Source organism: Echinops telfairi, unplaced genomic scaffold (genome assembly GCF_000313985.2).
Source record: "Echinops telfairi isolate 266 unplaced genomic scaffold, ASM31398v2 ScPeMD7_60;HRSCAF=208, whole genome shotgun sequence".
NCBI classification, from domain to species: Eukaryota; Metazoa; Chordata; class Mammalia; order Afrosoricida; family Tenrecidae; genus Echinops; species Echinops telfairi.
This window is the reverse complement of record NW_022103958.1, coordinates 41,470,250-41,482,275: the sequence shown is the minus strand read 5'-3', so window position 1 is coordinate 41,482,275 and position 12,026 is coordinate 41,470,250. Positions and strand designations below refer to the sequence as shown.

At 39.4% G+C, this 12,026-nt stretch overlaps 1 pseudogene; it reads right to left on the bottom strand.

Moving 5' to 3' along the window:
• Nucleotides 1–4,354: 4,354 nt before the first annotated feature.
• Nucleotides 4,355–4,470, bottom strand: LOC115869891 (annotated as a pseudogene).
• Between the last annotated feature and the right edge of the window lie 7,556 nt (nt 4,471–12,026).

Sequence of the window (12,026 nt, the reverse complement as noted above, 5' to 3'; positions counted from 1 at the left end):
TTGTTGCTTCTGAGCTAGATGGCCGCTTGTTTACCTTCAAGCTTTTAAGACCCCAGACGCTATATCTTCTTCACTGTTGCTTCCATGAGTTTTGATTATGGATCCAAGAAAATGAAACCCTCCATAATTTCAATCCTTTTCTATTTATCACAGTGCTGTGTACTGGTCCAGTTGTGAGCATTTTTGTTTTCTTTATGTTGAAGTTTAGTCCATACTGAAGGCTGCAGTCTGTTTCCATCAGCAAGTGCTTCAAGTCTGCCTCACTTTCAGCAAGCAAGTTTGTCTCATCTGCATATCGCAGGTTGTTAATAAGCCTACATCCCATCCCGATGCCCCATCTTCATATAGTTGAACTTCTTGCATTATTTGTTCAGAATATGGATGGAACAGGTATGGTGAAAACATGCACATCTTTCCTGATTAAAAATCTTGCCGTGTTTCCTAGTTCTGTTTGCATGATGGCCTTTTGATCTAGGTTCAGGTGCCTCATGAGCAAAATTAAGTGCTCTGGAACTCACATTCTTCTCAATGTTCCCCATAATTTGTTAAGATTTGAGTCAGTTAAAGTTTATTTTGCCAACCTGGCCAATAAATGTGTGGGGTTAATTGTAGGGCGGGGAGATAAATGGCTCGGTGAGCCTCACCTTTTGAATTCTCGGGTCTCTTATGATGATCGGACCAGGGTGAAGCTGCCTCAGCCAGTTCCCTGCTTCAGCTGGCAAGGCTCACTTCCTGCAAGACATCCCCAAGGTGAAGCTGCATGGACCTACCCCTATGCAGCCCTGGGTGTTGGAGCAGCCGTGTGGAGACTCCTGCTAGTGCTGAGATGCTTACACATTCACTGATTCGGCTTTCCTCCTGCAGTCGGCGTCAGAGTGTGTTTTGTGAGATGGAGGAGGCCTTTGTGGATTGGTGTTGGACATATGGGCTAAAGTTGGACTTGTGGGTTTGGGCAGCACTGGGTTGGGATGTTTTCTTGATGTGCACTTAATCTTTATATAAAACTCTCTTTTATACATGAGTTTCTGTATATTTGTTTCTCTAAAGTACTCAGACTAACACGATTCATACAGTCAAATGCCTTTACATAGTCAATGAAACACAGCTAAATATCTTTCTGGAATTCTCCGCTTTTAGCCAAGACACACACAGTGGGGCACAGGGGCTCCTTGTCCCATGTCAGGACTGAGAGAGTGAATGTATTTTTCAATGGATACATATAATGGGACTTACAGATCTTTCATAAGGCATGCACATCATATAGCTAGCATATTACATAGTTAATAGGTAATGTCATAAGCGAGTAACATAATAAATAAGCAGCGAGGTGAGTCATCTGTGGGGTGAAGGAGCGGTCCCCCACAAGTCATCACAGGTCTGGGAGGTGCAATTGTACAGCGATAAGTAAAGATTATAGTAAAGTCATAGCATGAGAGGTAGAGGAGAGAGTCAGATAATGCAGTCAGACACATTTCATAGTAGCATGCTCACCTCAGCCCTACTTGGTGGTCCTCGTGGGGAGAGCCCCCGGGCGCGAGGACCGGGGAGAGTTTATTCTTTATTGCTAACCAAGCTTTATATCTCTTTAGGGGGACATGATTACAGGTAACCACATATCACAGGAAGGGGCAATACAATAGGCATACACATAGGAAGGGGATCTATGATAGGCATAAATGTAACAGGAAGGGGATAAGCTAGGGGTGTGCCCATAGGAATGGGAAGGTCTAGGGGTATACATGTGACAAGATGGGCAGACCCTAGATTCATGATGGCAGCTAAACTTGGTCATCCTTGGGCAGGTTTGACCTCTCTGGTGTCTCCTACAAGGAAACAGACAACTACTATCCTTATCAGAAGGGAGTGGGCCCTACTTGTTGTGGTATAAACAGTGGTGTTTGCTTGGTCTAGATGGCTGATAGCTCTTAGGGAGAATGACCCCTAATCTACTCCTGATGACCTCCAAGTGTATAGTCATTCTCAAGCAGCTAAGTCTGGCATATATTTGTGGGAGACAGCTTGAGAGAAATCCTTCTGTTTCCCAGAGTTATCGTCTTGACCTAGTACCAGTTGACCTCAAACCCCTCTGATCCCTCCCCAGGGGGCTGCTACATTTATGGTCGTTGGCTATAGATCCTGATTGCTTTTATCTACAGATCACCTTTAGGCATTGAAGTAGCCAGACACAATCTTATATGGTAGCTCCTTTATTACAGTTTCTTTATGGGGGGTTATTGGAGGGACTATGTCCAGTCAGTAGAATGTATATTAAGATTTATTTATATCTTATAACTATGAGGGTCTTCCTCTATCAGAGTTGGCTTTCCAGACTCGTAATTATGAGCATGGATGATTTAACTGGATTACACTCTCATCCAGTCCCTCAGTTTACCACATCATCTGACATCAGCAGATATGCCTTGTGTCATACCCTCTTCTGAATCTGGATTGAATTCCAGGGAGCGCTCTGAGAAAGATGGGGCTTTCTACTCCTGTTAAGAGTAACAGCCTGGGAAACATACAGGGGAAGTTCTGCCCTGTCCTATAGGGTCACTATGAGTCAGTATTAACTCAGTGGCAGTGAATTTTTCTCTATGTAGTGCTTCAACTATTTTATAATTATCTTCAGTAAAATTTTACTTACATGTGATATTAATTATGCTGTTCAATAATTACACATTTTGCATAAGGAATGAAAGGAAGAAAAATATAGAAGAACAACCATTGGCTAATCTTAATGTGATTTATTGAAGCCTGTCCTTCCCCTTTTACTGAGATCAAAAGGTATCTACTCACAAGGTAGTCTCTCCACTCAGCCATACCATTTCAGATTCAATTTTACCGTAATAGCCTGGCTTCTAAGAGGAAAGGTAGTATTTGTAATTTGGGGTAAAGAAAAAGGTATAAGGGATTAATTTGGGCCAGGGATTTCTTTACAATGAGTATTTGGTTTTGTGGGTAAGAAAACCACACACACAAAAAATTTTAAAAATCCAAAAAGAAGAAAGAAAACCACAATCATATTGAGGCATCTGCTATCAATATCTCTCTTTGACAGTATTATATATCGATATCTGCTATTAAGTAATATAGAGATAACAAATTCACGTACTTTCATTTCTGTGACAGTTATCATTATACACATATAAGAATAACTTTTCTAATCACTGTGTGGTGTTCATAGAGTGTCAGCTTTTTTTTTTAACCCAAAGAACAATTTAGTTTTATTAATTAGGCATGAAAATGCAAAATTAGATGTTATATATTATTATATGCATAAATTTTTATGTTTTTATCAATGCATTACTTTAATACATTGATATTTTTGAACACAGAATTTAAAAAATATGATTATATCTTTTAAAACTACAGTTCATTTAAACGAATTTTGTCAGCTTTTAAGGTATATGGATCATTTAAGAAATTGTTGTGACCACATGTTTAAGATTGATTTCTTAGTATTAGATTTGCAAGAGTTGCACAAATGCTTATGAAAATTTCACTGGCTAATAATTAGATGCATTTGTTATGGTAGTTTAAAATGTCTGATAAAATTGATTAATTAACACACTAATGTATTAAATTGCTAAGGAGTATTTGATCTGCAATGTATGTGAATTAATTACACCATAATCAGAGAATAAGTGATTAACTATATCTTATATGAAATGTACTAGATTTGTAAATAGACTAGCATGATTTATAAATTGAATTTAAAGGCTTAAGAAATACAAATTTAATATATTTAGCCTTTTTAAAAATTAGCTAATTATATTAAGTATCAGTTTTTATGTGTAGCTTTTACCAATTCCCAGATCCTTCACTAGTTTCTGTTCTAGTGGAATAAAGACTCCACATTCTATAGAGATCCTTTTATTATTAAGCATTAAACAGAACAAAATCAATGATCTGGAATGAGAGAAACTGTCAACATGAGACAGAAATACAGTTCACTAATTCACAGCCTTAAACATATGATTAAGGTACAGGGAAATTCACCCCCAGATCATGATTGGTGGCAGATCAACTTATCACTGTTGTAAGTGAGATGGCAGACCTTGATTGGGAAAGGACCACAATTGGGATATGCATGCGACTGCAGATTTACAAGCTGACAGAATTGGTTCTGGGCCTTCAACCATCTGGGTTACATGGTGGTTGGCTTATGACTCATGGACATATGGGCTTGAGTGTTGTCACCAGGATCCCAACTTTTAGATAATACTTGATGATTTTTAAAGGTAAATCATTGAGGACATACGTAGGCAAGTTCTCTGGCTCTATGTATAAGCAAAAACTGCCCTTCCCTCTACTCACCTGGAAGCTGTAAATTACTTCCTCTCCTATCCCCCCAAAGTGTTACAGGTCTCATTGTCACCACGGAAATTAATCTATAGTGATGGAAGCAAAACCTGTCATTTTTTCAGCCACAACTACCATTCTGGACACCCATTTTCATAGATTGGGGCTACTATAAATTACTTTTGAACACACTCTACCTGAAGCCCAAACTACCACTCCTTGATTTGCCCAGGACTTGTCTTTTTTTTTTCTTCCAATCATGTTATTGGGAACTCTTACAGATATAACATTCCATAGTTCAAACACATCAAGCAGTGTTGTACAATTACTGCTACAATCAGTTTCAAAACATTTTTTCTTCTTGAATTCCTTGACATCAGCTCCCCTTTGTTCCCTCCCTTCCCAACCATACCCCCCAAGATCCCTTATTCCATTTTTAAAATAAGCCCCCCCCCCCTATTTTACACAATCCAGTATATCCATTCACATACAATTTTGTTGTTTGATCTCATTGAGTGGGGTTATATAGTCACCAATGCTAACAGCTTCCCGCCCCCCATCCCCTTTCTTCCTGTACCCTCAGGGACCCATTACTCCTGTTACTGTTTCTGATGGATTATCTAACTTGACTTCTATGTACTGAACAGTCTTAAATACATAAATGAACGTATGCAAACTGGGGTCATGATAGTGGCGAGAAGGAAATGTTAAAGGACTAGAGGAAAGTTGTGTGTTTCATTGGTGCTGTACTGCACCCTGACTGGCTCGTGTCTTCCTTGTGACCCTTCTGTAAGGGGATGTCCAATTGTCTAGCGATGGGCTTTGGGTCTCCACTCTGCACTCCCCTTCATTCACAATGATATGATATTTTGTTCTGGGTCTCTGATGCCTGATACCTGATCCCTTTGACACCCCATGTTCACACAGGCTGGTGTGCTTCTTCCATGGTGACTTTGTTGCGTCTCAGCTAGATGGCCACTTGTTTATCTTCAGGCCGCTAAGACCCCAAACACTATATCTTTTGATAGCCGGGCACCATCAGTTTTCTTCACCACTTTTGCTTATGCACCCATTTTGTCTTCAGAGATCGTGTCAGGAAGGTATCAAACAATGCCATATGATTAAAACAAGCCATTTTTGAACTGAGGTAAGATTTAAGTAGAGGCCCAAAGGACGTGTCTTAAATATCAACTATATTGTTGATCAGAAAGGTCCCAAATGGCACCAGAATATATATCAGGTCTCAAAATGGAGATAGGGTTTCCATTGTAAACTGCAGCCTTTCACAAACAAGCTAGTTAGAACTTAATCGCCACTGTTGTTTCAGGTGCCATAGAGTCAATTCCAGCCCACAGTGACCCTGTGTGCAACAGAGTGAGTCACTGTCACGTCGTGCACCATCCTGACAATAGCCCATTATTGTAGCCGCTCTGTCACTCCATCTTTTTCGCTGCCCTTCTACTTCACCAAGCATGATGTCCTTCTCCAGGGGCTTGTCTCTCCTGACACAATGTCCGAAGTGTGTAAGATGAAGTCTCTCCATCCTTGCCTCTCAAGAGCACTCTGACAATACTTCTTCTAAGACAAATTTATTTGTCCTTTTGGAAATGCACGGTACTTTCAGTATTCTTCTCTAGCACCATATCTTCATACACATACATTTTTCATCGGTCTTCATTATTCAGTGTCCAACTTTCCCATGTTTATGAGGCAACTGAAAATACCATGGCTTGGATCAGGTACACCTCAAGTCCTCAAAGTAACCTTCCTACTTTCCAGCACTCTAAAGAGTTCTTGTGCAGCAGATTTACCCAATGTAATGTGTTGTTTGGCCTCTTAACTGTTGCTTCCATGAGCACTGATTGTGAATCCAAGCAAGATAAAACCCTTGACAACATCCATATTTTCTCCATTTATCACGATGTCACCTATTGGTCCAGTTGTGAGGATTTAGGTTTTCTTTACATTGAGTTTTAATGCATACTGAAGGCTGCAATCCTTGGTCATCATCAGCAAGGGCTTCAAATCCTCCTCATTTTCAGCAAGCAAGGCTGTGTCATCTGCATATCACAGGTTGTTAATAAGCCTTCCTCCAATCCTGATGTTGCATCATTCTTCATAAAATCCAGCTCTTCTGATTATTTGCTTTGGTGAGAGGATACAACCCTGATGTACAATCTTTCCTGATTTAAAAACATGCAGTATTCCCTTGTCCCGTTCCCACAACTGCTTCTTGATTCATGTACAATGGGGTGTTCTAGAATTCCCATTCTTCTTAGGGTTATCGTAGTTTATGATCAACACAGCTGGATATCTTTACACTAGTCAATATCTTCCCAGTCAACTCTGCTTTCTGTCAGGATCCATCTGACATCAGTAGTGAAATCTCTTGTTCCATGTCCTTTTCTGAATCCATCCTGAACCTCTGGTAACTCTTTATCAATGTTCTGTTGCAATCATTGGTGGATGGTCTTTGTAGCCGGAATATGGCTAGAACCTGGATACAAATCAAGGCTTTAAGGATGCACATTTGGGTCGGCATGTTCTGCAAATGGAAATGCAAACATTAAGGAAATGCAAACATTCCTTGTGTGTGTGTGTCTGATTCCTGGAGTTTGCTTGGTCCTTGTTCTTTGCTTTATAGATTGTATCTTTACAGCACAGATGACTTGTTTCCTTAGATAATGTAGTTTTGAGAAAGTCATTTTTTAGACTTAAAAACAATTTGAGTAAATGTAACCAGTCATGTATTCCTAAACTTGAACAGGAATAAAGAGAGGACACAGCTCAGTTCCTTGCTACATGCCTGAGCGAGCTGTAGCCCTTTGCTTTTTTACAGATTCATTCCATGTGCTTCTCATTCCTCTACGTCTCCATTCATTTACAACAGTATTTGGCAAACTTTTACTTGCATATGTTATTCATGATATTGTTCTAAAGTTTGAGCTTTCTGTTGGGTCACTTTTCTTTGGAATGGGCACAAATATGGATCTTTCAGTCAGCTGGCCAAGTAGCTGTCTTCCAAATTTCCTGATGTGGAAAAGAGAGTCTTTCCAGTGCTTCCTTAATTTGTTGAAGTATTTTAATTGGTATTCCAGCAATTCCTGGAAACTTGCTTTTGGCTAATGCATTTAGTGCAACTTGGACTTCTTCCTTCAGTACCATAGATTCTAGATGATATGCTACCTTCTGAAATGGTAGAGTGTCGGCTAGTTCTTTTTGGTACAATGACTCTGTATTCTTTCCATCTTCTTTTGATGTTTCCTGAATAATTCAATAGTCTTCCCATAAGAATCTCTCAATATTTCAACTGAGGCTTGAATTTTTTCTTTAGCTTTTTCAGTTTAAGATATGATAAGGGTGTACTTCCTTTTTGGTTTTCTAGCTCTACGTCTTTGCATATTTTATTATAAAATTTATTTTGGCTTCCTGAGCTGCCGTTTGAAATTTCATATTCAGTTGTTTGATGTCATCATTTCTTCCATTTGCCTTAGCTACTCTATGATTAAGAGCAAGTTTCACAGTTTCGTCTGACATCCACTTTGTCATTTTCTTTCTTTCCTGTCTTTTTAACGACCTTTTGCTTTCTTTGTGAATGATACTCTTGACGTCCTCCCACAGCTTATCAAGTCTTCTGTCATTAATGTTCAATGTAGAAAATCTGCCCTTGAGAGGTTCTCAAAGTTCAGGTGGGATAGACTCAAGGTTGTATGTTGGCTCTCATGGATCTGTTTTATTTTTCCTCAGTTTTAATATGAATTTATGTATGAGCAATTTATGGTCTGTTCCATAATCAGCCCCTGGCCTGGTTTTAGCTTCTGATATTGAGCTTCTTCTTCATCTTTTACCACAGATATAATAAATTTGGTGTCTGTATATTCCATTTGGAGGAGTCCACGTTATGTTGTTGTAAAAAAGGTATTTGCTATGAACAAGTCATTAGTCTTGCACAATGCTATCATGTGATCTCCAGCTTTGTTTCTATCACCAAGGTCATAGTTTCCAAATACTGTTCCTTTTCCGTTGTTTCCAGCTTTTGCATTTCGATCACCAATGCATCTTGCTTGCATGTTTGATCAATTTCAGACTGAAGATGTTGGCATAATTCTTCAACTTTTCCACTAGCTCTGGTGGTTGGTGCATAAATTTGAGCCATAGTTGTATTAATTGGATTTCTTTGAAGGTAGATAGATATTATCCTATATCTATTATTGTATGCTCTAATACACTCATCTATATTCTATGATAGAAGGAACCTTGGTAGTGGATTACGTCTTGGGCTGCTAACTGGAAGTTCAGCAGTTGGAAACCACCAGGTGCTCCTCGGGAGAACGATGAGACTTTCTACTCCCATAGAGTTGCAGTTTCAGAAGCCTCCACGGATAGTCGTCAACTGTGAGTCACTATGAGTTGGAATAGACTCGATGGCTGTGTGTTGTCTTTTTTTTTTTTAATTTAATGATCTTCAAAAATATATTCATGCTTTGATTTTCCACTTGAACTTTACTTCTAAATTTTCAATAGCCTGTTCACTTCTATCTGTGGTAATAATTTCTGTTAATTAAATGAATGCTAGACTAGTACCAAGGAGTTGGAGATGAAAGATAGCCCAAATGTTCAACTCTTCCAAGTTTATTCTATTCCATCCTCCCCCCATCTCATCCTCCCTTTAGAATAGTCCTTCATGTCCCTGGATTCTGCAATTTGCTGCACTGTCCCATTGATACTCATGAAACCTTGAAGAAATGTCTCATGTGGTGGTGGGTACTGTTTAGTCCCAAATCTGAAGGTCAGGCAGAATCAAGCCAAATGCAGAGTCCAGAGCCAGAAGTCAAAATGTCCAAAAGTCACAGATTTTCTTGCTTCTAGCAAAGCTAAGTCAGGAAATGGAGTTATGATTTTCCAGGTGATGTGATGTGTGTTAGAACTGTACAATGGAACCAGCATATATATATGCTCTATCCAAGGGAAACAAAAGATGGTGTCTTAAGTCACACCTTCTACTAAGATAGATTCTTAAAGATACTCCTTGCCATTCAGTAGATGCAGACTCACAGTAACTGGATAGGTCAGGGTAGAACTGACACTGTGGGTTTCTGAGACTGTCAACTCTTTGAAGGAGTAGAAAGCATCCTGATGAACAGCTGGTGGCTTCCAACTGCTGATGTTGCACTTAGTAGCCCAACTAGTAATCAGAAGCCACCAGGTCTCCTCCCTCTATAACGTTGGGTCTCAACCCCACCCTAATCCTGTCTATTAGTATAACAGAGAATAACCATAATTATCTCTCCCAATACACATACTTTTCCAACCTGCACGTAATCATGGCCATATTCCCATCCTTCTTCCCCCATCCATTCAGCCTGTGTGTCTATACATGTATCTACTCGTAGTTCGTGGTTATTGCAGGATTAAGTATATAACAGTATTTACTTTTGTTGCCTTTAACTCTTGCACACACTCTATGATTTTTTTTTTTGCTGACCCCTCTCTTGTTGTATATTATCTTCCCCTTCACCCAAGTTAACACATGTCTACACTCCTAACCAGTAATTTCCTGTCTCTTCTCCTCCTGACCCTGGTAGCCATCAAATAATATTTCTTTTAGTAGAAAAACCTTTTCTTGACTTTTAAAAATAGTGATCTCATACAATATTTGTCTTTTTGTGACTAACTTCACTCAGGTTCATCCCTGAGGTGTTGCTCTGATTCATTATTGTTATTCTTTCATGTAGCATAATAGTCCATTGGGTGTACGTATGTCAGCTGTCCATTCTTCCACTCATGGATCTTTAGGTTGTTTCCATCTTTTTGCTATTGCAAAGAGGCTGCAATATGTGTGCATATGCAATGTGTGCATATGGCTAATCTTGCCATGGCTCTTACTTCTTCTATAGGCTGTATGCCAAGTAGTGGGACTGCTGGGCTCGTGTAATAGTTCTATTTCTAATTTTAAAATATGTATCCCACTATTCTCCAGAGTGGCTGCACTACTTTTAAATGAATTTTTAATTGTGAATTAGGTGTGGTGCGGGGCTTACATTTTAGACTGCCAGCTTTGCATTCAACAGTTCAAACCACTCATCCACTCCCATCCTTGTATTCTATTCCACTCCTCTGTCCTTCGATTTCTCTTCTCCCTCTATGGACCTCTAATCTATCCTCCTTCACACCAGGTCAGCCGTCTAGCCTGCTGGTTCATCTTCCCACCCTCGCGCTCCCTCCTTTGGAACCTCCAAAGTCTGCTCCTTTCGGTGTACATGTCTTTGTGTTGGTCTTTGTTGTTATAGTAGTGGTCTCATACAATATTTGTCCTTTCAGTTCACTGTCTCGATCCTTTAGGTACCAATTCCAAAAATTTCAGGAAGGAATCTGATTAGGCCCAGTTATTTTTCTTACCAGGTCATGGTCTCCTGGCCTTCCTTTGGATGGGTTGCCTTTACGTTGGATTCCTACTCCAGACTATTGCCAGGTTGAAGCAACATAGGTGGAAGCTCTAGGTTGACTGATTACTGTACTGTCTGATTGTGGTAGTCACACAGGGATGCACCCAACTCCATTATAATTCTCTTCTAACATGCCTTACTTCTGGAAATTCATGGACTGCATTTCTCAAGTGTCCTTACAGCTTAGATTCCAAGTGAAATCTAGTTTATGCCAATCAGATCCACCTTAGTGGGATTTTGTAGGTACAAATGAACATTCTGAGGCAGAGGCTATATTTCAGCCACACTTTACTAGAACCACACTTATTGTGGTGTTGATTTTTCTGAAACAGCTCTAGCAGAGAGCCCAGTTTAGTCCTTAACCTTGTGTTCTTTTAAAAAATATATTTTTAACGGTTTTATTGGCACCTAATCCACATATAACACAATTCAGTAGTTCAATTATTCAATCATATCAAGAAGTCTTGTACAATCATTACCACAATCAATTTTAAAACACCCTCCCATGGTTAAATCACCTTTAAGATGAGTTGTGTAATCACAATCATTTCTAGTGTTCCTTCTCCACCTCCCATCTTCATTGTTTACTCCGGGAATCCCCTCACCCTCCCTATCTCCCAGTCCCACCCCTACATCCCCAATAAACCCTTGCATCAGTTATTAACTCTATGCATCCATTCTTTCTGCGCTTCACAAACTGGGAAACCCAACAGAAACAATAAAAAGCAAAATCAAAATAAAATGGTAAGGGTAAGATAACAATAATATAAAGATAAAAATACAAATAAGGAGTAAGAAAGAAAAGATCACCATCAATATTTAAAAAGCCAGGGAAGAAATTTTTGTCATGGAACATGCAAGAGATACTTGGACCTTGGAAAAAATCAAGTTGGGTCAATAGGGAGGTCAATTGACCAAATATCAAGTTTGATCCAGCATAGTCAAGATTACAATGATCTATATCTGATAGTAAGGCTAATTGAAACCCTTGCCTAAGTCTAGTGGGGATCTGCCCGCAGCTTAATCTGACTACTTAGTGTACAACTGGGATTTGGGCTCCCACTGTCCTCTGTAGCCTTCAACCAATTGGGTGTTCACAATTTTAGCTCTGATACTTTTCACCATATTCAAATTTTGTAATTGTCATTTTTGGATCACACAAGTTGGTGTGCTTCTTCCATGTGGACTTAGTTGACTCTTCACTTAGATGGCTGCTTGTTTGAATACAAGCCTGTGAAACCCTAGACACTTCTGATTGATAACCGGGCACCATCTGCT